The sequence below is a fragment of the Pongo abelii genome, chromosome Y (genome assembly GCF_028885655.2).
Source record: "Pongo abelii isolate AG06213 chromosome Y, NHGRI_mPonAbe1-v2.0_pri, whole genome shotgun sequence".
NCBI classification, from domain to species: Eukaryota; Metazoa; Chordata; class Mammalia; order Primates; family Hominidae; genus Pongo; species Pongo abelii.
Window position 1 is genome coordinate 42,164,799 of NC_072009.2, and position 8,151 is coordinate 42,172,949.

General features: G+C 38.4%; 1 pseudogene; it reads left to right on the forward strand.

Annotated features, from left to right (window-relative positions):
* The first annotated feature begins 1,551 nt into the window (after positions 1 to 1,551).
* Positions 1,552 to 2,676, forward strand: LOC129053181 (actin, cytoplasmic 2-like; annotated as a pseudogene).
* The last annotated feature ends 5,475 nt before the right edge of the window (positions 2,677 to 8,151 follow it).

Below are 8,151 nucleotides of genomic sequence, written 5' to 3' on the forward strand. Positions count from 1 at the left end.
TGGATGGACAGCTTCCCCATCACTTTGGATTGCCTGGCAGCAAAAGTATTTGTGCCTTAGCCCAAGGAAGCCTTGTGAGTGCCTGAAAAGAGAAAAATAACCTGAGGACAATAGGGGATGAAATAGCAAGGCAGGACTACCATCTCCAGCCTGCATAGCTCAATCACAGGAGATGACAAAACTGAATGCCTCTACAGCATTACCATAAGGTATGAGGTATATTGCATAATTTCCTTGATCGCAAACCTATAGAGAGCCTTCTCACACTCTTAGGATATCCCCTTCAAAATCTCTCAGACAGGAGACTGACAGTGTTTCAAAGTTTGTTAGAGCTGAGATAAACCTGGGTTTAAGGCACCATCTACTGCCAAACAGAGGCACTGACCTAGCCAAAATCAAGCAAACCATGTCCCTCCATACTTTTGTCTTAAAGAAAATTCAAAACAATTATATACAACAAAATGCAAAATAAGACAGAGAAAACAATAAACTAAGTAACTAGTCCTTCAATAAAAACATATATATGTATAACCACAAGAAATAATACCAAACAGGAAATTATAACATCCCTAAATGGACAAAGCATTAACCATTGACCAATGCTAATTAATGAGAATGGCTATCAGTGGTTATTGGATCAAGAATTCAAAATATCAGTTTCCAGGAAACTCAGGTCTCTAAAACAACACAGAAAAGGAACTGATACAATTCTGAAAGAAACTTTTAAAAATAGACTGAAATTATCTAAAAATAAAGAGTCCCATAACAGAGAAATATACTGGTTGAAGTGGAAAATTCAGAAGGTTTTCAACAGCAGAAGAGCTCAAACAGAATAAAGTATCAGTGAGCTCTAAAATGAGCTATTAGGATCAGGTGTGCAGGCTCAGGCCTGTAATCACAGCATTTTTGGAGGCTGAGATTGATTGATCAGTTGAGGGTGGCAGTTCAAGACCAGTCAGGACACCATGGTGAAACCCTATCACTACTAAGAATACAAAAAATTCTCTGGGCATAGTGGTGCACACCTGTAATCCCACCTATTCAGGAGGCTAAGAGAGGAGAATCACTCGAACCTGGGAGGCAGAAGTTGCAGTGAGTCAGCGTTGTGCCATTGAACTCCAGCCTGGGCAACACAGAGAGAATTTGTATAAAAAAAAAATGTAAAAGAGAAAGAAAAGAAAAGAAAATTAACATAGATTATTAAGAAATGAACAAAGAACAAAACAGAAAAACGATCAAAAAGAATGGAGAACATTTACCAGATATACAAAATTCCCTTGAATAAGCAAATCTAATATTTAGCAATATTCATGAAAGGGTTCAGCAAAAGGAAGGTATATACAGCATATTCAAATGAATAATGACAACTTTCAAAAATTTGAGAGATATAAATATATAGGTTCAGAAAGATCAGAGACTACAAAAAAGATTAATATCCCATAATACTACCCCACAACAAAGAAGAATCAAACACTCACTGTCAGTCACCACTGACGGCTCACTCACCTTGCTCTTCTGCCACTCTGCTATCCCACTCCTCTGCCCATCGCAATAGAAATGGAGATAGCCGTGCTGGTCATTGACAATGGCTCTGGCATGTGCAAAGCTGGCTTTGATGGAGACGACGATCCCCGAGCCAAGTTTCCCTCCATTGTGGGGCACCCCTGACACAAGGGCATGATGGTGGACATGGGCCAGAAAGACGCCTATGTGGGCAATGAAGCCCACAGCAAGCACAGCATCCTGACCCTGGAGCACCCCATCGAAAATGGCGTCATCACCAATTGGGACAACATGGAGAAGATCTGGCACCATTTCTACAATGAGCTCCATGGGGCCCCAGAGGAGCAGCCAGTGCTGCTGACCAAGAAACCCCTGAACCCCAAGGCCAACAGAGAGAAGATTACTCAGATTATGTTTGAGACCTTCAACACCCCAGCCATGTATGTGGCTATCAGGGATGTGCTGTCCCTCTGTGCCTTTGGGCACAGCACTGGCATTGCCATGGACTCTGGAGACAGGGTCACCCACACGGTGCCCATCTAGGAGGGCTACTCCCTTCCCCATGCCACCCTACTTCTGGAGCTGGCTGGTTGGGACTTGATTGAGTAACTCATGAAGATCCTCAGTGAGCGAGGCTACAGCTTCACCATCACAGCCTAGTGGGAAATCATGTGTGACATCAAGGAGAAGCTGTGCTAGGTCTCCCTGGACTTCAAGCAGGAGATGGCCACTGCTACATCCTCCTCTTCTCTGGAGAAGAGCTACGAACTGCTCGCTGGCCAGGTCATCACCATTGGCAATGAGCGGTTCTGGTGTACAGAGGTACTGTTACAGCCTTCCTTCCTGGGTATGGAATCTTGCGGCAACCACTAGACCACCTTCATCTCCATTATGAAGTGTGACGTGAACATCCGCAATGACCTGTACACCTACACGGTACTATCCGGTGGCACCAACATGTACCCAGGCATTGCCGACAGGATGCAGAAGGCGATCACTGCCCTGGCTCCCAGCATCATGAAGATTAAGATCATTGCACCCCCAGAGTGCAAGTACTCAGTGTGGATTGGCGGCTCCATCCTGGCCTCACTGTCCACCTTCCAGCAGATGTGTATTAGCAATCAGGAGTATGACGAGTCAGGCCCCTCCATTGTCCACCACAAATGCTTCTAAATGAACTGAGCAGATGTGTAGCATTTACTTCATGGGTTAATAGAGAAGTATAAATTTGCCCTTGGCAAATGCATACACCTCATGCTAGCCTCATGAAACTGGAATAAGTGTTTGAAAAGAAATTGTCCTTGAAGCTTTTATCTGGTATCAGCACTGGATTGTAGAGCTTGTTGCCAGTTTTGACCTTGTATTCAAGTTAATTGTTCCCCTTGGTATTTGTTTAATACTGCGTACATATATTTGAGTTCAAACTTTAGTGCATGTGGCTTGGTCACTTCATGACTGCTGAGGTAAGAAAGTGCTTGTGGAAGACAAGTCTGTAGCTTGGTGAGTCTGTGTGGCCAGTAGTCTCTGATCTGTGCAGAGTAGTAATGTGTCAGGACTGAGTGTTCTGGGGTGTCTCTAGAGGCTGGCAAGGGCTCCTGAACCAGTTGCTTCTGTCCTGCCTGTCTGTCACAGTTGGAAAGTCCAAGCCATAGGACCCAGTTTCCTTTCTTAGCTGATGTTTTCTGCCAGAACTCCGTGGGCTGTCACTTACCTTGAGCAGGAAGCAGTTTGCATTTACACCTGTAAATGTATTCATCCTTTTAATTTATGTAAGGTTTTTTGTATGAAATTCTCAATTCTTTAAAGAGATGACAACAAATTTTTGTTTTCTACTGTTATGTGAGAACATTAGGCCTCAGGAACACATTATTGTGTAAGGAAAAATAAAAGTGTTGCCAAAAAAAAAAAAAAAAAGAATCAAGCTCTAAAAGTTTGAGAAATATAGAAAATTCTAAAAGCACTAAGGGAAAATAAACAAAAAAATGGAGGAGCTTGAAATCATTCGGCAAAAGACTTGTCAACAATAGGCTTTTAAGGAAGACACAGTATTAAAAGATATAAATTGTGATGTCAAAAATGTAATTGGAACAGAGGGTAAATGTCTAGAGTTTTTATGTGACAAAAGTTGTCAGCTTAAGCTAGTTGATTATTAACTAAGATGTTTTCTCTGAGCCTTTGATGACCATCAAAACTATAGCAGCAACACTAACAATAAAAACAAAGCAGTCGAAGCTTATCACTACTGAAAATAATTAAAAGCTAAACATTTAAAAGCAGACATGGGAGGAAGAAAGGAAAAAATGATGTATGACTCAATCAGAAACAACTAACAAGATAACAGTAGTAAGAACTTACTTATCAATAATTATCTTGAATGTAAATGAATTAAATTATGCAATTAAAAGACGTGGAGTGACCAAATAGATTTTAAAAATGGGATTCAAGTACACATTACCTATGAGACCCACTTAATCTTTAAGGACAAACATAGGCTGAAGGAATAGAAGAAGATACTGCTATGCAAGTGGTAATAAAAAGTTAGGAGTGGCTATACTCCTATCTATAAAAGAGATTTCAATTCAAAAGCTGTCATAAGACCAAGAAGGTCATCGTTTAATAATAAAGCAATGAATTCATCAAAAGGTTGTAACAATTATAGATATACATCTGCACTCAACCTTGGAGGCCCTAAATATTTAAAGCAAATATAAATAGAAATGAAGAAAAAATGGCAATAAAATAATGTAGGAAATTTCAGCACCTCAATTAAAACAAGGAATAGATAAACTTAACAGAAAATTAATAAGAAAATGTCAGACTTGAATTGTACTTTTAACTAAATGAACCCAACAGACATATACAGAACTTTTCATCGTGTAGCAGCTGAATATATATTTCGCTGAAACATGCCTGGAGGATTCTCTAAGATAGACCATATTCTAGGCCATAAATCAAGTCTTAACAAAGTAAGATGGCTAAAAACATACTTAATATTTTTTCAGACAGTCATAGTAGCAAACCAAAAATCAGTAAGAGGAGAAATCTTAAAAAAAAAGTCACAAATAATGAATTTTTATTTTTTTTTTGAGACAGAGTCTCCCTCTGTTGCCCAGGATGCAGTGCAGTGGCACAATCTTGGCTCACCACAAGCTCCACCTCCCAGGTTCATGCCATACTCCTGCCCCAGCCTCCCGAGTAGCTGGCACTATAGGCACCCGCCACCACCCCCAGTTAATTTTTCATATTTTTAGTAGAGACGGGGTTTCTCCATGTTAGCCAGCATGGTCTCGATCTCCTGACCTCATGATCTGCCTGCCTTGGCCTCCCAAAGGGCTGAGATTACAGGCATGAGCCACCACCCCCCAGGCTACATGACATTTTTGAAACATTGCTCCTAAATAATGAATTGATGAAACGAAAGATAAAAAAAAATTCTTAAATATGTTGAGACAAATAATAGTTGAAACAACATACTTAAACCTATGGTGTGCAGTGAAGCAGCATTATGATGGAATATTATAGCAATAAATGCATACATTAAAAAAAAATATACCAAACAAGCAACATCTCATTGTATCTAAGAAACTAGAAGGAAAAACAACTAAATTCAAAATTAGCACAATGAATGAAATAATAATTAAAACAGAAACAAATCAAATAGGGAACATAAACATCGGATGAGAAAAAAAATAGAAGGCAGCCAAATTATAAAGCAATAAGTAAAGTTATCTCTCTTTGCAGATGACAAACTCTGATATGTAAAAACAGCTCAAATATTCTACTTAAGAAACTGTTAGAACCAATGAACAAATTTGGTAACGTCATTGTGCAAATAATTACCTAACTGAAAAAGAAGTCAAGAAACTCATGTGACTTATAAGCATATCAAAGAAATTAAATAATTAAAAAAAAGGTAACCAGAAAGTAAAAGATCTCTCCATTGAAAACTGTGAGACATTGATAAAAGCAATTAGTAAGATAAAAATAAATGGAAAGGTTATCTATGCTTATGGATTGGGAGAGTTAATATTTTTAAAATATTTATAGCACCAAAAGCAATACACAGATTCAATGCTAGCCAATCAAAATTTCAATGGCATTCTTCACAGAAATAGAAAACAAAATATAAAACTTGTATAGCCATATCGAGAGCCATAAATTGTAAAAACAATTCTTGAGAAAGATAAAAGAACTAGGAAGAATCACACAACCATATTTGAAATTGGCATGAACACAGAATCATGGACAAATGAACAGAACAGAGAATTGATAAAGACATCCAAGCATATATAGTCAATTAGTTTTTGAAATCTGCAGCAAAATGATAACATGAGAAGAGGGATCATCTTTTCTATAAGTAGTGCTGGGAAAACTAGATTTCCACATGCAAAAGAACAAAACTGGATCCACATTTTACATCATACACAAAAATCAAATGAAGATGAGTTGAAAAATCCTTAATGTAAGACTGCAACCTCTAAAACACCTAGAAGAGAACATAGAAAATAGCTATGAACGATGGCCTTGGTAATAATTATTTTGAATACCATATTAAAAACTCAGTCCACATAAACAAAAACAAATGAGCAAGACTACATCAAATGAAAAAGCTTTTGCACAGTAAAGGAATCAATCGACCAAATACAACAGCCTAAATATTGGGGAAAATATTTTCAAGCTATATATCTGATGATAGGTTAAGATCTAAAGTTTATGAAGAAATTTTATGTGGGAAAGAAAGTTTCTGGCGTGCCAGTTGATTTGATATCTCCCGTGTGAGACACCCATGGGTAGCCATGGGCGGCTTCTGAGAAGAAAATCTCCTTACTGCCTTCATGTCTTTTTCCCAGAGAGCACAACGGCGCAGTGCATTCCACTGGTTGCTCAGGGAGATAACACTCCCTTGAAGCAGTGGAGTATAATCAAACGTCTTGGCTCTTCCTGGTCCCACCCATTTCAGTCCTGATAAGTTAAAGATTTTAAGGAGTTTAGACACATGCTTTTGCTCAAGGGAATTCACAGAAACCGCCAGTGCTGTACATGTTACTCAATGACTCATGAGTTCTCCTTCACTGGTTAATCCTTTTCCTCATTCCTTCCTCCCCCTCCCATTTACCATAAGAACAAAGAGCTTGTAAACCACTAAATTAGGAGGAGTCTGACAGCTTTGGGCCCTAAGCAAGCCTCCAACGCTCCGGCCCCCTGGACCTGCCTTTTAATTGCTTATTCTCTCTCTTTCTAACTCCTCTGTCTCCCCCAGACTCAAGGTACCTGCGGGGTGTTGTGGGACTGTTTTCCCCAACATTGTACAACTCAACAGTAGCAAAACAAATAAACATATTAAAAGCTGAGAAAAAGCTCTGAATTGACATTTCTCCAAGGAATGTATAAAAATGGGCAACAGGTATTTGAAACATATTCAACATTATTAATCACAGAAAAAATTTAAATCAAAGGTACTTTGAGATGTTACATAACTCACATCAGGATAACTATTATTAAAAACTCAAAAGATCACAAAGGTTGGCTAGGATGTATAGAAAATGAAACTCATGTACAGTGTTTTTGGTAATGTGTAGCAATTATAAATATTGGTATGGAGGTTCTGGAAAATTAAAAATAAAACCACTTATGCCTCAACAACTCTTCCTTTAGACATATAACCAAAGGAAATCCCTACCTCATGGACATATTTGCACTCTCATGTTCATTGCAGCATTATTTACAATAGCTAAAATATGGCAACAACATTATTATCCAGTACAAAGAAATAGTATTTAGCCCTAAACAAGAATGAGATCTTGCCATTTGCTCCACCATGGAGGAGCATGGGGGAAACTATGCTAAGTGAAATAAACCAGACACAGAAAGAAAAATATTTATAATCACATATATGCAACAGAAGGGATAGTTGGTGCCAGGTTTTTTTGTTTTTTGTTTTTTTTCAATGAGTTCTCAAAAGCTAATAAAAAAAAAGATCTCCTTCCTTATCGCAAGAATGACACCAAGCTCTTCATAAAGTATCCATCCCCATGACCCAAGCATCTCCCACTCAACCTCTCCTCCAACACTGGGGATCAAATTTCAGCATAGTTTGTAAAGGCAAATGTCCAAATTATAGCTGTAACTATGTGAGATTAGAACTATGTTAATTTGCTCTAGTATAGTAGCCTTTGAAATAGTAATATGTATCCCATAGCATATGTCGTACACATTAAATGAACATAATAGGATGCATTTTTATTTATTTATTTATTTATTAAATTTTATTATACTTTAACTCCTAGGGTACATGTGTACAGGGTGTAGGTTTGATACATAGGTATTCGTGTGCCATGTTGGTTTGCTGCACCCATCAACTCATCATTTACATTAGGTATTTCTCCTAATTCTATCCCTCCCCCTAATCCCTACCCCCTAACCCCTGACAGGACCTGGTGTGTCGTTTTCCTTGCCTTGTGTCCAAGTAATCTCATTGTTCAATTCCTACCTATGAGTGAGAATATGTGATGTCTGGTTTTATGTCCTTATGATAGTTTGTTGAGAATGATGGTTTCTAGCTCATCCATGTCCCTGCAAGGGACATAAACTCATCCTTTTTTATGGCTGCATAGTATTCCATGGTGTATATGTGACACATTTTCTTAA